The 21,247-nt window shown below is 37.6% G+C and overlaps 1 non-coding gene across 1 annotated transcript; it reads right to left on the reverse strand.

The window, feature by feature from the left end:
* Positions 1 to 20,812: 20,812 nt before the first annotated feature.
* TRNAN-GUU (transfer RNA asparagine (anticodon GUU)) lies at positions 20,813 to 20,884 on the reverse strand. Its single transcript has one exon. It is a non-coding gene; the product is annotated as a tRNA-Asn (tRNA).
* Positions 20,885 to 21,247: the final 363 nt, after the last annotated feature.

A 21,247-nucleotide genomic window follows, 5' to 3' on the forward strand; every position in this document is an offset into this window, starting at 1 on the left:
CAAAATATGAAGCTCTGTTATTGGGCCTTAATGTAGCAAAAGACAGAGGAATCAGGAACATAAAGGTGTTTGGAGATGTTGATCTGATTATTCAGCAAGTAAATAAAACATTTTAGGCAAAGCACCCAAGGCTGAAAGCATACAAAGATGAGGTATGGAGAATTAGAGATTCTTTTGATTATTTCTGTATTTCATATATTCCTAGAGCCCAAAATCATCTTGCTATTTCCCTTGCTGTGTCCGCCAGTCTGTTTATTCCTCCCATGCCTCCCAGACTAGTTTATGAAGTCCAAATGAAATACATACCATCCTTGCTTGATAATGTCCAGCATTGGAAAGTTTTTGAAGATGATGATGAGATAAATGGGTTTCTGCAAGTCATTGATGAGTTTTCCCAAATGCAAATTGACCAACAGAATGAAGCCTTGGAAGAAAATCCCCAATCCCAGCTTAGAAATAAAATTGGCAAAGAAAGCATTGTCCAGCTTCCGAGTAATCATATTCCAAAGGGTCTAATTCCTCTTGAATGACTGTTTGACCAAAATGATGTGCCTTACGAGGCTACCCAAAAAGAAGACCAATCTACAGTCTGTAAGCATGATGTAGGAAGTCCATCTCAGCCTAGATACATAGATTTGTCCACTCATCTATCTGCTGACCAGACTGTTATATACTGCAATTTAATGAGGCAATTTGTTGATGTGTTTTCCTAGGAGTATAGTGATTTGAAAACGTATGATAAGAACATAATCCAACATAAAGTTCCTTTGGAGAAAGACACTATTCCTTTCAAAAAGAAGCTGAGACCAATAAATCCTATGCTCCTTCCTCTAATTGAAAAAGAAATTAAAAGATTGATGGCTGCCAAAATTATAGTTCCTCTCAGATATTCTAAATGGGTAGCAAATTTGGTGGTAGTGAAGAAGAAAAGTGGAGAAATTAGACTATGTGTTGATTTCAGAAACTTGAACACGTGCTCAAAGAAAGACAACTATCCTCTACCCAGGGAAAATTTTAAGAACCCCCCCTAAATTTACATGTATAATAAATGGGCAAATCTCCATGGTATATAGGAAAAATGGAAGGCGATTTTATCAATAATATGATATGTATATATAATTTTTTGGCAAATCTCTCACCAGGCATGGCGAATATTTTACTCACTTATAAAATCTTGTGCTTATTGAATACACAAATGAAATCATTGCATTTGTTTAAAATATCTTTTGAAATCAAAATTACCGAAATTACATATCGATAACCTAGTGGGTGTAGGATAAAATTCACCCATTCCATTCACAGAAAGCATGAGAAAAAACCTAATACTATATATAAAACCTAGAAAAATTCAAATTCATCACTTCTAGGGACCTCATAACCACCCTGCCAATGCACAAGTATGTTCCTGTTTGCAATTAGAAAAATTACCCAAATTACAATCTGTTTCCTCCAGCATATGTTGGAAAGTTATAGAAGGATGACTAGTGCAATCAATCCATTACAATCTGTTTACTCCAGCATATGTTGGAAAGTTATAGAAGGATGACTAGTGCAATCAATCCATTCCTTTTAGCCCTGGATTTGTTTCAGTTTAAAACAGAAGTATACAAATATACTTGTCCAATGTCTATGCTTTAACCATTCACCTTAAGATGCTTTTACAATATATTTTCCTAGGTCTATTTAACATCTTCATTATCATAAAAACCAACCTATATCCATCTTAACTCCACATCTACCACTCTTAGGGGGATGAAGTCTATTTATCCCTCTGAGCACTTGGTAGACCCAGAATTAAGATGGATCTAAGATGATAGAATTTCCCCTTTAAATAGTCTATGCTCACATGAATACCATGGTATTACCATGGGTCAATACCATGGGTTATCATAAACCTCGAGCTTAAAAATTACTATTAGTAATTTATAAAAATTAATAAAATTAATAGTTGATTTTTATTTTAACCAAGCTAAAATGTTTAACATACATTAAATTACAACATCCATTTTTACTCTTGATCGGATCAAATATTTTTTCACTCTATGCTAGTTTGCATATCACGATATTTGATACCTCTCGGGGGTTTAATTCCCACATTTAAATAGCCTACATTCCAGGTGAATACCATGGGTCAATACCATGTGCCATTTTGGTGAATACCATGGGTCAATACCATGTGCCATTTTTATTTTTATTAATACTAATATTAGGGTTAATAATGTTTTTTTGCATGGTATTAATAACAATCTAGTCCATGGTATTTGTCCCATAGTATTTTGCCCATAGGTTTCACCTAAATATAATTCATTTTTTGAGTGTTCGTAAATATAAGGTGACTTATGGAGTAAATATAAAAAAATGTTTTATTTGTTTACCATACCTCTCGTTTATTTATATTTTTATTAATTTACCATACCTCTTTTACAAATATGGTATTTGGCCCATAGGATTCACTTAAATAAAGCCTCTTTCTTGAGCCTTCAAGAATAGAACGAGGGTTATGGACTAAATATAAAAAGAGGTTTTATTTATTTACCATGCGTCTAGTTTATTTATATTTTTATTTATTTACCATACCTTTTGAGTAAGTATAAAAAGACGTTTTATTTATTTACCATACCTCCACTTTACTTATATTTTTATTTGTTTACACCCTTGCATGTATATAAGGTGACTTATGGAGTAAACATAAAAAATGTTTTATTTATTTACCATACCTCTCATTTATTTATATTTTTATTAATTTACCATACCTCTTTTATAAATATGGTATTTGGGCCTTTGGCCCATAGGATTCACTTAAATAAAACCTATTCTTGAAATTGGGCGAATGGATTCACTTAAATAAAACCTATTCTTGAAATTGGGTGAATGGAAGGTTGTAACTCCTAATTTCAAGGGCTAAATTTACCTTTTTTACTCTCTTCTTTAAAATAAGGTGGGCTATTTGAGGTGATTTGTAAAAATGTACTATGATACAAAATATTTGCCCACTAAAAATTTAAAACCCCTTAATTTCGCCAAAGGGCGAACATTCGCCCCTAAAATTTTCTATGCCTCTACCAAAGATGGAGCATTTGCTGCAAAAGGTCTCAGGAGCCAAAGTAATGTCTTTCTTGGATGGTTTTTCAGGATTTAATCAAATTTATGTGCATTCAGATGATCAAGAAAAAACTACATTTACCACTCCGGGCACTTTTATGTATTCTAAGATGCCTTTTGGGTTGATGAATGCTGGAGCCACCTTTCAGAGAGCTATGGATATAACACTTGTAGGGGAGAAAGATAAATGTGTCCTCATCTACCTTGATGATATAACAGTATACTCCAGCAACCATCAAAATCATTTGCAACATTTGAAAAAAGTGTTTCTGAAGTGTAGAAGGTTTGGGATTTCAGTCAATCCTAAAAAGTCACAATTTTCTTTAGAAGAAGGCAAGCTATTAGGACATGTTGTGTCTACTGCAGGTGTCCGAATTGACCTAGAAAGAGTAAAAGCAATACAGACTTTGTCTGTCCCAAGATCGAAGAAAGATATCCAATCCTTTTTGGGAAAAATTAATTTTCTAAGGAGGTTCATACCAAATTTTGCAGAATTGGTGAAGCATATTGCCTCCATGTTGAAGAAAGGAGCAAAGGTTAGATGGACTAATATAGCAAGACAATCTTTTGAGTCCATTAAGAAAGCTATCATGGAGGCTCCCACTTTAATAAGTCCAGATTACAGCAAGGAGTTCCATGAATTCTCATTTGCCTCTGAAGACACCATTGCAGCAGTTTTATTGCAGGCAAATGAAGAAGGTTCAGAACATCCAGTAGCATTTTTTAGCAAGAACTTGAGGGATGTTTAACTGAGGTATGATATTATTGAAAAATAGGCATATGATCTTATTAAATCCTTGAAAGCTTTCAGAGTTTATATATTGCATTGAAAGATAATTGCATATGTACCCTTTGCTACAATAAAAGATGTATTAACACAACCTGATGCTGATGGAAGAAGGGAAAAATGAATTGCAAAGATGATAGAATTTAATATAGAACTGAAGCCCACCAAGCTAGTCAAAGGTTAGGGTCTTGCCAGGTTGCTAGCTGAAGAAAATTGCAGATCTTTGGATATTGATTCCCTGTGCACAATTGCAGAATTTGGTTAGACAGATAAAGAAGAGGAAGCAGCTGAACCGGACAGAAAGCCATCAGTGGCCGAGAATCTAGCTTCTTGTGATTGGTATTATGCAATAATTAATTTCTTGCTAGAGCTAGAAATCCCTTCAAGATTTACTCAAAGTCAAGCCAGAACTATTAAGCTTAGGGCAGCTAAATATTGCATCAATGAAAATCTTCTCTATTGGAGGGATCCATCTAGGGTGCTTTTAAGGTGTCTGGACAAAGAACAGTCAGTATAATTTATGCAACAATTTCATTCCAGCATGTGTGGAGGGCACCATGATTGGAAAACTATTGCCCATAAAATCCTTAGAGTCGGGTACTATTGGCCCACTTTATTTTCTGATGTATTTTCTTTTGTTAAGTCTTGTGACAGGTGTCAAATATTTGAAGGAAAGCAGCAGTTGAAGTCTCTACCCTTAAAACCAATACTTGCAAAAGGACCTTTTTAGTAGTGGGGCTTTGTTATAGACATTTTTGTGCCTTGCAGCATTGAGCATGAAATGTCCATAATCTAAGGGATCCAAAGTCCCTAAACATGTTGTTCCTACCCCTAGAGGAACAAGGCTAACAAACCACAGCAATTCACAGAAGTTCTCCACTAGAAACTGCTCAAAAACAAGTCAATTCAGGATCAATTCAATGGCTTCACTAGCTGTCTGCATTGAATGTCAAAGCCAACACTGGCTACCTGCACTGCAACGCAGGTAGAAGCACTACCAGGGTGCGTTGAGCGAGAATTGCCAAATGGCAAGTTCATTCCAAGAGGTGTCAAGACCCAGGAAGCTTCCAGAATCTTCGTCAATGACACTTGCCTCAGTGAATTCGACTGGTGATGAGTAAGAGGTTCCTAATCTCTAAGTGGAAGCAAGAACCTCCAAGTGGAATCAAGAACTGACAGAGGGAGAGGACACTAGTCAGATCTCAAGCTGACTCATCCTCTCTCCAAACATCTATATATGGATCTCTCCTCCATGAGATCTAGAGGCTGGAATTTTGTTATTGCAAAGAATTGTTGTTGGTTTGAGATTGGAATCATTGGGTGCTTAATGCTTTGAAGGGGGTGAAGATAGGAATTCCATTTGCTGGGAAGGAGATGCTGGATTGGAGCCCTCTGGGTTGTATCTCTTCCTGAACCTTGTTATTCATCAATAAAGCTATCTTGGTTTCTCCTATATACTGATGTATCTTTGATGTATGATTGCATTAGTATGTTTAGTTTATTTCTAATCCTGAACTAGTTATGAATATGAATCCATGTCTTGTGTAGTGTTCTCTTCTTGTGATCTTGCAGAAACCTCTTGAAGCTGGGCGAGCGAGAAGGCAAGTAGCTGGGAACCCTCAAAGAGAAGAGAGACCGGATCGAGGGACAAACAGAAGACACCGGTTAGTCCATCTATCTCTCTTCATTCTTAATTCATAAAGGAAGAATACTAGAATAGCTGTCTCTGTTTGTTGCTAAGGCACTGTCACACCTTAGGTGGATAGGATCGTCCTGCATAGGCATTTTTCCCCACAACAAATTGGCGACTCCACTGGGGAGATCTGTTTAGTCATTTTATTTGTGTCTCTATCATTGTTTGTTTCATAGACTCGACAGCAACAATCGAACTGCATCTGCTATTCCCAGATGCAAAGTAGACAGTTGCTGCTTTGATCCAATCACTGGACTTGTCTATGATCTGAACAATGGACTCACAAATGATTTGATGATCCTTTGTGATAGATCTTAGTACTCCCTCAAAGCATCCCTTTGATTGCACCTTGCTTGTTGCTTTGATTTGGCCTGAAACAGTAGATTAATCAGCAATCTGTGACCCAGAACCCAGTGAGAAACTCTCGTTTCTCTTTCAGCGCAGACCCTGTGAAGAGGTTCTGCATTTCAATGCAGGTCCCGTGAAGGCTACCTGCGCTGAATGTCAAAACCCCTATGTTGAGGTTGCGCTGATCCAGTTAGGCCTTGTGCCGCTGGGGTTCTCTGCTCTGTTTTGCCTTGTTTTGATCTCAGAATTTTGCAGCCTGTAACCAGCATAGGTACCTGTCTGATAACTCCTTTTCTCTGCTTAAATTCCACCTCCTTTTGTACAAAAATACTGTGAGTGTTTTTATGTGTTTGTGGCGTCATTTACAGTTTTCCTTTGCAAGAATGAAATAGTCATCCTGTAGCCCTTGATTCAGATCTGTTGATCGTGATCTTAGGAGAGAGTTCATTGGCTGTTTGCAGTTGGTTATACATTCATTTTTGCTTTTGGTTTGAGTTTGTCTCTTTTAAGTGTCGAAACAAGTATTCATTTCGAAAATCGTTAAGTGTTGTAATCTCTTCTACCCTTTCTGATGTCGAAAAAGTAAACTTGTTTGTGTTTGTCATTTAAAAGCAAATTCAAAGTTGTACAAAAAGCTTTCTTTTTAGGCATCAATACTAAGAAAGCGGAAAAAAAACACCTGCATTGTGCATTTGCATCTTGATAGTTTGCATGTTTGATTTAGGAAAAGTGCATTAGAGTGTGCTGATTGCTCTTTGAGAAAAGATGGTGTCTTTCTTTTCCCTTTGTAGCTAGGATTTTCATAGTTGAAAAGATATAAAGCTTGCTTATCATCTTTAGACTGCATTTAGGAATTGTATCATACATCTCGTGGTGAACCTCAAAAGGCAAACTTCTAAAAAGATCAACCTAAAATAAATTGAATGAACTTAACAATGCTTTGCAACATAACACACAACATAGAGGTCTAGGCTAGAGACGTGTTCCGGCGTCGTAAAGCCTGGTGACTGTCGATCTCGCTGATGGTGGGTGATTCCTCCTGAGGGACGATAGTGCTAGTACGGATTGTGCTCCCATGTACCGTCGAGTATATATTGGGAGACCCCTATAGGCATAAAACCTTTATCCTTAGGAAGCCGTGTCGGCCGCCCTACTGATCGCAATGCACTGAACATAGCATTCAGGAAGATTGACCGCCCGTACCTTAAAAAGTATTCTGCGGTTTTGCGAAAAGTTTGGCACACCCTCTACCTAGAACTCCAGAGTAGTTCCTTTTGGCCTTTTTCAGACTCTATAATGGAAAAAGTCCATCCGAGCATTTGTCACTTCGGGCTCGTTAAAACATCGAAGGAGACTAGAGTCATCTTTTGCTTTTTCTCGACTCTTTAAAATTGAAAAAGCAGGTTGTGTCTAAGCGTCGTTAAAATTTATTTTAAACGGAATAATCATCACCATTCCCTCATTGATCTTCAAAGTTAGTCTCTTTTCATCGTAAGTTCTTGTAGAATCGCTAGAAGATCTTTTGGATAGACTAGATATGTCTGAACAACCGTCGACATACAGGACTGTGTCATCCGACACAGCAGCGGCAGAGCCTCCTGCTGCTACCCCAACGATGTTCGATGGTATACCATCTGTCCCGGCAAGTTACCAACAACAAGCCAGAGTCCCATCAGGGACTGCTTCGACGACATGGTTAGTTCCTATTTCTTCATCCGGATTATCATCTGGTATTTCTTATGTTGAAACTCAACAAATTGATCCAATGTGTCTTCAAAGGCCAATCTGCCCTTTAAGTACTGGATTGCCACCATATGGAGGGCAGTATGCCTTTTCATTGTTCCCTCCCGGAGAACAACCATATGGGAGTTTACAACAAAGTTCAGGTCAAACTGGAATTACATCCAGCGGTTGGGTACCAATACTACCTCAGCAACCAAGGGTTGTATATTCAATGCAACCAATCCACCCTGTGTCGAATATTCCCACTATACCTGCTATGGTTACTGCGTCGCAAGTACAAGCGCTACCTGTTGTATGTCAACCCCAACAGCCTCAGGTTGCAATACAACAACCTCTTGTCTCAACGACTCAATCACAACCTCAGGTTAGTGCCTCCTTATCTGGAGCGACTCAGGATCAAACAAGTACTGTGACTCCTCATCTTGGTCAATCATCCAGTATTGTTCAACAGCAAATGGTTCAACAACCAGAGCTGGTTCAAACTCAACAACCCCCATTCCAGCAATCATATCAAGGACCTGAGCAACAAGTCTTTATAAGTAATGGGAAATCGCATTTCCAAAGCGGTAATCAACAACCATATTATAATGGTTATGCCCTTCAACCTTGTCAAAGTTTCCAGCATCAAATACATTATGTTGGTATGCAAAGACCCACTGCTCAGGCGATTCCATCTTATCCTGGGTATGCTTTGCCTAACCTGAATCAACAGTTGCCTTTTGTAGAAACTCTAGAATTACCAGATCTAAACCGGCTGACGAATGATCCAATTGCTTATGCCCCTTGGTGGCTAGCGATTCCGCATAAACTTCCGTCAGATATTCCTAAATTTAATGGAAATCTGGGTGAAGATCCATCGAATCACGTGATGACCTTTCATCTATGGTGTTCATCAAACACCTTAAACGATGATTCGATAAGGCTTCGCCTCTTTCAGAGGACGTTAACGGGTCCAACGGCTAAATGGTATATTGAATTGCCTAGAGCTTTGTTCAACAACTTCAGTACCTTAGCCACGACTTTCTTAACCCATTTTCAATTACCGATAAGTTATGAAACAGGAACAGAACTCCTAACCAACTTCAAACAGACAACGACCACTCACATATCTGATCATATACATGAGTGGCGACGTCGTCGTAGGATGGTAAAAACGTACGTTCTCGATCAACTATTAGCTGAATGGTTTATCAAATCCTTACTTCCTACAATCACGGAAGATGTGGCAAAGGGGGGAGTCGTAATGAAAGAGCAAGTCATCGCTCGTGCGCAATATCTGGACTTGGTCTATACTCAGTCTGGCACGCTCTACGACAAAATACCTGACGCCCATAGACCGGAATTCTCAATTCCTCCTCCTCCTAAATCAAACAATAACTCTCATGCCATCGACGGCGTGATTGGCACGACAGACACGAAATTGACAAAGGCTACATCTACAAGGGCCCGTAAGATTTCCAGTCAAAATGCAAATGAGGAACTTCTTGCCTCGGACATAAATGCCGCGTCGACCGACAAGGGCAAACAACTGAAGCAACCAGGGGGCAAGAAGAAAAAGAAAGGGAGAAAAAGGAAACCCCCTGCAGGGTGTCATATATGCGATGAGGATCATTGGACGAGAGATTGTCCACATATAGCTGAAGTTAAGAAACTCTTTAAGAGTTCAAAAACCTCAGTAGTATTAACTGATCCGTTTCCAAGCCCGGGTACCAAACTGGTTGCTAATCAAAATGCTTCCCGATCCCAAGTGCTTATGTTGTCTATCTCAAAGCAGCAAAATGATGCTTTGGCAAGGAATAAAGATTACAAGAATCCACAGGTGTCGAATAACAAGGCCAATGAAAAACCTAGTAGTTCGACAACAATTTTGACCAAAGTTGTGCCACCCACCATTCCTGAACAAATGATAAAGTCGCCAAAGGGAGTAGTGTACAAGTCGACATTTAATCCTCGTGCAAAAATAGCACAGAATTATAATATAATAGAGGACCTGGCCCACCTGTCGACGCTTGAGGTACCGCAAAATTGCCTCTCCCAAGAGCAAGCTTTATTATCAGCAATAGGTGAAATTGACCCAATGGACTCCAATCTTGTGGCCTTTGATCATAAAGGATATGACCCTCAGTTACCAGCTCAACTAGCTTTCCTTATTCAAGTGAAAGCCCTCAACAAAACTGTTCATCGAACAATTATTGATGAGGGGGCATCTACGTGTATTATGTCGATGAGTTGCTGGAAGAATTTAGGCTCACCACCCTTGTCGAGATCGTCAATGACGTTAAAAGCATTTGATGGACGATCATACACTCCATACGGGATTTTAAGTAACTTGCAAGTTGAACTAGGGGGCAAAACAGTAGGAATTGATGTTGAAGTAATTGATGGAAACCTCGATTACAACATCCTACTAGGAAGGCCCTGGATATATGCCATGGCCGCAGTTGTGTCGACCTACTTCAGGAAGATTGCATTTCCCTTTCAAGGAGGAATTACAGTCGTCGACCAACAAACTTTCCTCCCCAACAATTCACAAGTTACGGGAAGCATTCCAATGATCCATGGAAGCAATCATTCGCTTCAAAATATTGGAGTAGGTCTCCTAAAACACCCTGCCTTAATGGGTACTTTTGCCCTACCGCCTACAAGTAATCTGGCGGAAGTGGCCACAGTGGAAACCTACAATATGAAATCTTCTATATCTAATGGATTCGGAAGATTCCTAAACATTTTGTCAGCATGGATCATTGCCCTAATAGAAATACTGTAAATACAGTGGGCTCCGAGGACGGTTCTAATCTTGTGTCAACCTCGTTAAAAAATGAAACAAGGAGTCATGAGGATAGTTCTTTTACTGTGTCAACCTCATTAAAAAATGAAACAATCTCCTTTCCAAATCTCAAAGGTAAACCTTCATTCCAACCACCAAGTTGAATGCAATGAAGCTTGGGGGGCATGCACCTCGATTTGCGTTGTTATGCTGGGGGCATGCAAACTTATCATCGAGTAGTTTTAGCACACAGTTCATGCTTGTTAAAAAATAAACGCAAGATCCGAGCAGTTTTAGCACATAGTTCATGCTCATTAAAAAATAAACATAAGACCGAGCAAATGTTTCCACCCGCGTTTAAGCTCGTTAAATGAACTATCCCGGTAAATAACCATTGTGAATGTAATATCATCAGCCATTAAAGCCTTGGTCGTGTTTGCCCATCACCTCCACTTTTCCATTGGCCGATCGTTCACCTCCATATGTTTGTTTACCCATTTTGAGGAACAGCTGCGAAGAGTGATTTCACTAGCCATCCTTGTGACACTGCCGTGATTGGAAAATTCCAACCTGTACCTGGAATCAGCTGCTAACCCGTTTTATCACTCGTTCCTCAAAAGACGAGTCTTCTTTCAGCTCTTTTCATTTGACTCGTAAAATATGAAAAGATTGCCGAGTCCTTGGCCTTCCAGCTGGTTAAAGGGACAGGAAGTGTTATCCCTCCTCTAGATTTTAATCTTTTTGGACCTGAGGGATTATTGCACAAAAAGATCGAGCGCTTGTTTTATTCGGCTCGTTAAAACTATCGAAAACTCATCCCTTCTGTATTGTTTTATACTTTTTCGGACTTAAGGGATTAGATGACGAAAAAGGACTTTTGGAGTTAACTTTATGTACCTTTTCAGACTCTCTAAAAATGAAAAGGACTGAGTTATCCTTGTCGTTAGACTCGTTAAATGCATTAAATAGAAACAAACTTGTCTTTAGACGAGAACGAGTTTCACCATCGCTAGGCTCGTTAAAACATAGCGATGGGCTTGCCCGAAGGGCAGGTTATAGAACAAGCATATGTTATCCTCCTTAAGCTTGACAAAAACAAAGAGGTACTGGTCAGCAATGACTGGGGAAAATTGGGAGAAACTCAAGAAAACTTTGATGGTAGCAAGTCGCTCTTGAACATGACACTTTTCCTCCGTACCACAATCGGGTTGGGTTGTTTCATTCACCGGTCACATCCATGGTCTCGCCATACCATCCATATTTGGGGTAATGCTACCGATCCATCGCATCAGTGTTGCCATATGTTCAAGAGAAGTCGTTCAGAAAAGCCAACTGTGTCCCATCCACTGCCGTACATTATCTTTCATCCTTTCATGACCGCCACCCTGAATCATATGTCACAGATCGTTTTCACCTCCATCAAAATCATTAGCTCCGTTCCGTGTTATTGATGTGGGATTCATTAAGGCCCTCCTTTGACGGATCGCTTCTTGTCGACATCAGCTCATTATCCAAGAAGTTGATCTAGGAACAACCCCTTCAGTACTTTGAAGCTTGCATGCCTCAATGGCAAGTTTCTCACTTCTGGCGACAGGTATACATCAATGACCTTCGACCGAAAGATTTTGCATGGTGTTCGACGCCAAGTCCTCTATTCACACCACGTGAATTGTACTGCAGTACCTTGAGGGTCATTATCATTATCGGTGATTCCTCTCGCGCTTGTTAACGGTTTACCTCATTGACCGGTAATCAAGCGATGTCTTTCCATGTTCGACTTCAGAACATTTCTCACATGGATCGACTTGTACTTAGAGTGAAGATTGAACGAGTTTGAAGACCCCGAATCTAGTTTCATCCATCCGAGCTGCGATATATATTCAGGAAAGATAAATACATTGACATGTACATCATTGCAACAGATAATCATCCTACCCAAAGGATGATAATTTCATCAAAATTATCAGTCTACCATCAGACGATTGTCTGTTCTATGTACAGAAAAATGAATTTATAAAGCTGAGCATGGGAATTCCCGCCTCAGCTAGATCATGAAAGCAGTATGAAAAATAATGTATTGTATTGTATCTTATTACAGGTCTCCTCCCAGCATTGGATGAACTTCGGATCCTCCTGATAAAGCATTTGACCCGATAAACGGCCTCATACTTTAGGGGGCAACTGTTATAGACATTTTTGTGCCTTGCAGCATTGAGCATGAAATGTCCATAATCTAAGGGATCCAAAGTCCCTAAACATGTTGTTCCTACCCCTAGAGGAACAAGGCTAACAAACCACAGCAATTCACAGAAGTTCTCCCACAGAAACTGCTCAAAAACAAGTCAATTCAGGATCAATTCAATGGCTCCACTAGCTGTCTGCGCTGAATGTCAAAGCCAACACTGGCTACCTGCACTGCAACGCAGGTAGAAGCACTACCAGGGTGCATTGAGCGAGAATTGCCAAATGGCAAGTTCATTCCAAGAGGTGTCAAGACCCAGGAAGCTTCCAGAATCTTCCTCAATGACACTTGCCTCAGTGAATTCGACTGGTGATGAGTAAGAGGTTCCTAATCTCTAAGTGGAAGCAAGAACCTCCAAGTGGAATCAAGAACTGACAGAGGGAGAGGACACTAGTCAGATCTCAAGCTGACTCATCCTCTCTCCAAACATCTATATATGGATCTCTCCTCCATGAGATCTAGAGGCTGGAATTTTGTTATTGCAAAGAATTGTTGTTGGTTTGAGATTGGAATCATTGGGTGCTTAATGCTTTGAAGGGGGTGAAGATAGGAATTCCATTTGCTGGGAAGGAGATGCTGGATTGGAGCCCTCTGGGTTGTATCTCTTCCTGAACCTTGTTATTCATCAATAAAGCTATCTTGGTTTCTCCTATATACTGATGTATCTTTGATGTATGATTGCATTAGTATGTTTAGTTTATTTCTAATCCTGAACTAGTTATGAATATGAATCCATGTCTTGTGTAGTGTTCTCTTCTTGTGATCTTGCAGAAACCTCTTGAAGCTGGGCGAGCGAGAAGGCAAGTAGCTGGGAACCCTCAAAGAGAAGAGAGACCGGATCGAGGGACAAACAGAAGACACCGGTTAGTCCATCTATCTCTCTTCATTCTTAATTCATAAAGGAAGAATACTAGAATAGCTGTCTCTATTTGTTGCTAAGGCACTGTCACACCTTAGGTGGATAGGATCGTCCTGCATAGGCATTTTTCCCCACAACAGGCTTGGATTTTATTGGAGAAATCAATCCACATTCCAGTGGCCAACACAGATGGATATTATTAGCCACTGATTATTTCACCAAGTGGATTGAAGAAATCCCTACCAGGAAGGCTGATCATAATGTGGTCACTAAGTTTTTGACAAAGAACATCTTCAACAGATTTGGTTGTCCACATAAACTAGTCACAGACAATGTAGAAACCTTCAGGGCAAAAGAATTGGTGGATATGTGTGATTCAATGGATATTAAGTTGGTTCATTCCACCTCATATTATCCTCAAGGAAATGGTCTGGCAGAATCCTTTAATAAAATCCTGATAAGGATAATTAAGAAGCTGCTAGAGGATAATAAAAAGAATTGGGATTCTAGGCTCAAGTATGCAACGTAGGCTGACAGAGTGACCATTAAAAGATCCACAGAGAATTCTCCTTCAAGCTGGTATATGGTACTGAAACTGTATTCCCTATTCAATTGACTCTCCCTATGGCAAAATTCCTTCAAGAAGAGCAGAATGAGGAAGAAGAAATGGCAAAGAGGATCACTGATTTAGCAGAGGTACATCAGATTAGAGAACAATTGGTTGAAAAGGCTACAACACATCAGAAAAAGATCAAGGAAGCTTTTGACAAGAACACAAAAACAAATAATTTTCAGGTTGGAGACTTGGCGTTGAAGTGGGATGCATTGAAGGAAAAGAAAGGCAATCATGGGAAGTTTGATGCTTTTTGGATAGGGCCTTTTGTCATTTCATAGATTCAAGGGAACAACACCTTCATACTGAAAAGTATGGTGGGAGAGGCAGTTTTTGATGGCCCAGTCAATGGGTGTTTTCTAAAAAATTATGTGGTTTAAGGTCTGTCCCCTTAAAAGTTGTAAATATTGTGTTTTTATTAGTTTTAGTATAGGTGCAGTAGACTCCATGCCCAATGGAACACTAGGAATTTTGGCTAATTTGTTTTCATCAGGAAGGCATTGATCTGCAAGTTCTTGAGACCTCACAGGGAGGATCTCATCGCCAGAAGGAGCCAGTGTTAGATCTGCTACATTTTGCAACATTTGATGGATAAAATCAGGTTAGGCAGTGATGGTTTGGGTTGTAAAGGGCTTGTAGCAATTTCTCCCTCTTCTCCTCCATTTTTCCATACACTTATCTAAACCCCGCTATCCCTGTTTTACCCCGAAATTCAACCTAAACCTATATCTAATTAACCCTTACTGCATGCATTTCCACCGTTTCCTCCTTCCCATTAATCCTCCTTATTATCCTTTAAACCCCTTTATCCTCGTTTTTCTCCCAAAACCCCGCAAAAGTCCATTTTTGTGGTCAAACCTTTCATCATTTAATTTCAAAGCCCATACAATTATAATCCACATAATTGTGCACTTTTCCAAATCACATAACCCGCAGGGTCTTTTCACCCATCACATCAATCCAAAGCACACACTTTTAACCTTGGTCGTCCAATCATCCCTCGAAGATCCGATGGTGTTCGCAGCCCCCGCTCCCGTAAATTGCACGTCCGATAACCCATGGGGAAAGTGGTTTCCCAGCACACCCTCCAGCCACACGTCACAACTATATTGGAGTGCGCCCCCGCATACGAAAACCGCCTGCCATCCAGAAGCGGTGCGGGGAAACCGCTTACCGCCCTCTTGTACGTCCTCCCTCTCACTAACCCTCATGCTACTTAATCACCTGATGACTGTTGGATCTCCTCACCTGAGATCCAACGGCCTACAATCTTCCCATTCATATACCTTCCGATAGCCCACATAATCCAATATCCACCTTCCATCTGCCAGATCTAACGACTTGCATTTAATCGTGCCTCTGTTTCTTTCCATCGCCGCCCGCCAAGAGATCTCGTCCGTTCGTTTGAGCCATCCAACAACCAATATTCATTCCCTGCCCTTCACTCATTCCCCATGTAGTTATTGTGTTTTTAGTCTGTCCCATGCATCCAAGGAAAGAAGGTAATCACCCACCAACGCTCTTGACAATTAAATCTTCAACTACCTCATTCAGGAGATAGCACGGCCAGGGAAGGAGAGTACTACCTCGAGTAGTTGAATTCATTTACTAGTTATGGAGTTTTTGTCCCATATGGTACTCCGCCTGCTCAAGAAGGACATCAGAGTACTAGAAAGGCCAATTTTGTTCATTAGAACACACAATTTGCAGCAGAGACTCATATCTGATTGTAAATGTGGTTGGTGGTCAATTATGATCCCTCCACGCATAGAACAACAGAGAAATTTTGTAAACAAACTCTATATATACCAAAAAACAAGATGTAATCAGGGGGATGAATGTTATTTTGATGTAAAGTTCAACTTCTGGAGACTGTAACTACTATGATACCTACAGCGTCTGGTCTTCATTTTCAGCTAATACAATCTTCTTTTGCTGTTAATTGCTCACTTTCCACTTCTTCTTTGTTCTAGGCTATGCCTGTTATGCATTTTTCATGTGCTCTGGATGTTTAGCATTAGAGGGGCTATCATCCCACCTCTGTGTTAAGATATAGTTAGTATTATTGAATGTGTATGCAGGTTTTTGTTGTTTTAATGCCAAAGAGTTGTCATCCTATCTGTGCATTAGGAAATAGAATTACAGACCTTTTAACTGGTTGCAGCTGGCCATCACAAGGTCTTGTGCATCTGCTGGTGTGATCAACATTCTCCATCATCACATGTTCCTTAAACTGTGAGTAATTGGTGGTCTAAAGCCTTGTAGTCTGGAGGTGTTCACCCATGTCTAGGGTTAAGCATAGTAGAAGTGGTTATCTGGCTTGAATATGCATCATTCCTTCCATTCATCCACCATTTTCCAACATTTTGTTGAGTTTGTAATGTTCCTGACCATCTCTGATATACAACCTAGGAGAGTTTCTTCGGGTGATAACAGGAACAATATGTAAATAAATATACCTACCATTATTTATGCTTTCTTGAACACTTTAACAAGTACGAGTAAAAATTTAAATGTGCAAACTTCATAGTGGTTACTACCCACCCAATTTATGCAAGTCATAATAAATAATAAAGGATGAAGACTTTTCATGTTTTAAAATAAACAATTTTGTTTATTTTATATGATGATTTTAAGGATATAAAATATAATAATATTTTTTCATGTATTTTAAAAAACATGACAAACAAAAGGAGCTCCCCCCCCCCCAAAAAAAAAAAAAAATCAACACGTATACTACATGGCACTACATGGCTAGTTGAGAAAATTACATCTAACAGTCATCACCTTACAATTTTTTAATCTAAGTAGTTGCTCTAACTATTTGGGTGCATAAATTTCTTTTTCTTTTTTCTTTTTGTTTCAAACTGTTAAATTGCATGTAATTCCATTATCGCTGCAAAACATCGGATTCTTCATTGATTGCAAGTATTGATATGAATATATCATTATGGGTTTTTGAGTTTTCTTCTAAAAATGTTTATAAACATCTTGGGTTCTTTCATTCATAGTGAAATACATGTACAAAGTGTTTTATAGTGGTTTTGTGTTGTTTTAATTTGCCTTTTTTTGCATCACAACAAGTTTTCACATTTTCTATTCCTTCAGTTGTGGTCTTGTAATTCATTTGATATTTTCAGTAGAAAGAAAATCACATACTCTTCCAAGTTGATTACCTATCCAAATTTTGATATTTGGTGTGCTTGAAAAGAAATTTGATGAATGATACTAAAACTTACTAGGAAGGATACTCTATATCCTATAGACCAATATATAATTTGTGTCTGTAGATGATTCTAATTTTCTTGAAGTGTTGCTAACTATTATTAATGTAGGCAAAGAGAGGTGAAGGAGATGTGGATTTTGTCATGCAGTGTTACATGAAAGACCATCCTAGATTGTCAGAGGAAGAAGCTCTCAAACATGTTTATAGTCTCATGGAAAATTCCCTCACAGATTTCAAGGTTGCAAAAGCTGCATTGGACAGATGGAAGAGACTAGTTTTTGACAATGCAAGATCAATGTAACTATTTTACAAGCAAGGATATTGTTTCACACTACATGATATGGAAATTAAAGAGCACGTCAAAGAGATCCTATTTGAACTAGTCCCCTAGAATAAAGTATTCAAATAAATAAAGTTCCCACTCATGGTGTTGTGTTAATGGTGTCGTAATGCACCTTGTTGTGCAGTGTTATAACAAGTTTTTATTTTATTTTCCAACTTAGCATGGACATATGAAATCTGAAAGCTGAAATGCAACGCTTGTTTCTAGGTAAAGGGTACTAAATAAATCTCATCTTTTAAATGAAAAATCCATTGCCAATTATACAAAGGGTATTAAATAATTTCATTTTCAAATAAAAAATAGTTTCTCATCTATATAGGTGTGGAATAAAGTAAATTTTATTTTTAAATAAAAAACATATATATATATATATATATATATAATTTTTAAATTAAAAATGGTTGGTGGAAAAATTTTAAGAGATAAGTTTGTATAAATAATTTCATTTTTTATTTAAGAAATAAAAATTAAATTAAATTTTATATATGGTTTTATTTTTTATTTAAATATAATAAAAAAATTATATAATAATATATAATTTAATTTTCATATTATCATCAAACTTATCTGGATTTAAATTATATACAATTATTAAAATTTTGAATATTTTTATAAAAATAATCTATTTATTAAACACATAAAATTTACCAAATTTTTACATTTTAAAGTTATTTTTTGTGATTCAAATGCTCTGTAATTATACTCACAAATATGTAATCTGTTTGACATCTTATACCTAATAACATGTTCTTCTTTTCAGCATAACCAACCATTCTCTACCCTTTTCTTAGTCATCACATAAATTGGAAATGTAATTCCTAAATAGTTACATACATAATATATTAGTTACTTATCTGATTGTCTTTACTTATTAATTTTATTCTTCATATATTTTAACCGAGAAAGGCTCAAACTTTATGATTATTATTGGTACAAATAGGTTAGCTACAGGTTTTGTTGTCCACAATTATTGAATAATTTTCATACTAAACCAACAACTACATTTGTCAATGGGTAGTAATGAAGTTAAGCGGAAATAATTGGAGAATCCAATTACTTACCTAAACTTGTGACATGTTCAATTGGTTATTCCCCTAACTTATACATACATATATTGAATATTAGCGACTAAGCTACCCTGCAGCACTTGTAATTTATAGTGTTTTTATTTTTTATTTTTCTCCTTCTCTTTAATTTTATTTATTTATTTATTATAGAGGAATCGGCAACTGGAGCAGCCTCGCAACTCGCGTAACATGGGTTTGATTCTGACCGCTACCACTATAACCCCTGGGAACTGCGCTTGCCCCTCTCCATAGCTCTGGGCTATTCCGAGGGATTTGAACTCGTGACCTTCAGTACGGAGCCTACCTTTCTAACGAACTTCACCGCATTGTGATTACCAACTCACCCCGTGGGGCTTTCCTTCTTTTTAATTTCATTTAACCCCTAACAAAGGTTTCAACATGACTAATAATAATTTGAAAATTTAATGGTAAAGATTTGTATCGAATATTTTGAGGATTCTAATAATATGCTAACTTCTTATAGTTCTCAAATTTATGGTTTCTCTTTATTCTTTTTTAGATGGTTTTATTTACAATTATCATTTTTGAGATATTTTTGTTTTCTTTTCAATCTATCAGAGAGAATATTATAAATAAAATATACCTTAACGATGATAAACTTCAGAACCTTTTGTCTATTTTAAATAAAACTAATAATATGAAATTAGAAATTATTATGTCAACCTTTTGTCTATTTTAAATAAAACTAATAATATGAAATTAGAAATTATTATGTCAACACAAGACTACTTTTGACTCATAGCATGAAAGGAGATCTAATACTATCACCTACCTCTAACATTAAACCACTTTTAACTTCTCCCTAATATACACATTTGATAAATGGAATAACACAACTACACAAAGTTTTCTATTACCTACATCCTTAAAAATATAACATCGTCGTCCATAAAAATGAAGTAATAATAATAACATTGAATCCTTACTAATGCCATAATCTAAAAGAAAACCAAAACCATGATCATACAACTACATACTAATATATAAGAAATTATTAAGCCATTAAAGGTGTTTTTCCAATTATTTCAACTTAATAAAAACATAATTATAATCTCAATATAATGATATTACCTTCATAATATCTAGGTTGTCCAATTTACTTTTAAATTATTAAATTTAACATATAACATAATGTTATTTTGATTTTAAAATCCATTATTTATATATAAATAAAATACAAGTGTATATAAAATGAGCTTACACGTTATTTACATGGTAACTTTTGAAGTATGGCAAGATATATGAAAAATATGGTTTTAGTGTATATATATAAGACGATGCATTTTAAAAGTTTGGTGAGATATATTAGGATGGAAAATACACATATCCATGTCCGATTTTTTATTAATATCTCTATATATATAAAGGTATATATTAATTGTAATATTTTGAAGGACCATATAATATGATGAGAATTATGATTTAGTGAAGAAACAGTGGACTATGGGTTGCATCATATGTTTTTATGAACATGTTTTATAATGTAAGACTGTGGGGAAACTATATGCGTTATATTTACAATATTTAATTTCAATTATAGATAGATACAGAAAGAATAGGGGTTCTGTTCGGGATAAGGTCTTTCAATCAACAAATGCGGTTGAATTTCAGTAGTCGAGAGATAAAGGAAAGATGGGTACAATGAAAATCAAATTGGCTGGGTTGCAGAACACATATTGGTTGGAAGAAGCAGGAGGCTGGAATGCCGGGCCTTTCTCTTCATCTTTAGTGGTAGACCGGGCGCCACCTACCGGTCGAGCAAATAGAGGCCTCTTCACCTTCAGCTCTCGAAATTTCATCACATCAGGAGAACAATGGATTTGTTTCTCCGAACTTTTCAGTATTTCGAAGAGACCGTTGTTTCCATTTTGCCTTTCCCGGACGACCGGGATCCTATCTTGATCCTATGGCGATTGTGCATTCATATATTATGAACAAGGACAGGTAACATTTGACTTACTCCTAATGGTAAAAACGAGCTTTATTTTGAATAAAACGGATCTCCCCAAGTAGGATTCGAACCTACGACCAATCAGTTAACAGCCGACCGCTCTACCACTGAGCTACTGAGGAACAACGGAGGGTTCCCATATACGGGCAAGATTCTTGTTCTTTGGACCGACCCATGATCATCAGTGTATAAACGAGAAACTCAATAAGGTTTTTTATCAACTCTTGGACACCCCACCCTAGAGGTATTGACCTATAAATACAATAGGATCTATAATTATTGCTACCATTCAATATTAGGTATTACTTAAAAAAAGAATAATTCAATTATATAGAACCTTGAAATAAAGAGATAACTTTTAGATTTAGATAAAGGAGGATTGGCGGTGAAAATAGCAATTTACGGGAAAGGCAGAATCGGTAAATCAACAACTAGTTGTAATATCTCAGTCGCTCTAGCGAGACGTGGTCAAAAAGTGTTACAGA

The sequence above is a fragment of the Pinus tabuliformis genome, chromosome 2_2, assembly GCF_031772625.1.
Source record: "Pinus tabuliformis cultivar Carrire ecotype Pingquan chromosome 2_2, CPIR1, whole genome shotgun sequence".
In the NCBI taxonomy this organism is placed as follows: domain Eukaryota; kingdom Viridiplantae; phylum Streptophyta; class Pinopsida; order Pinales; family Pinaceae; genus Pinus; species Pinus tabuliformis.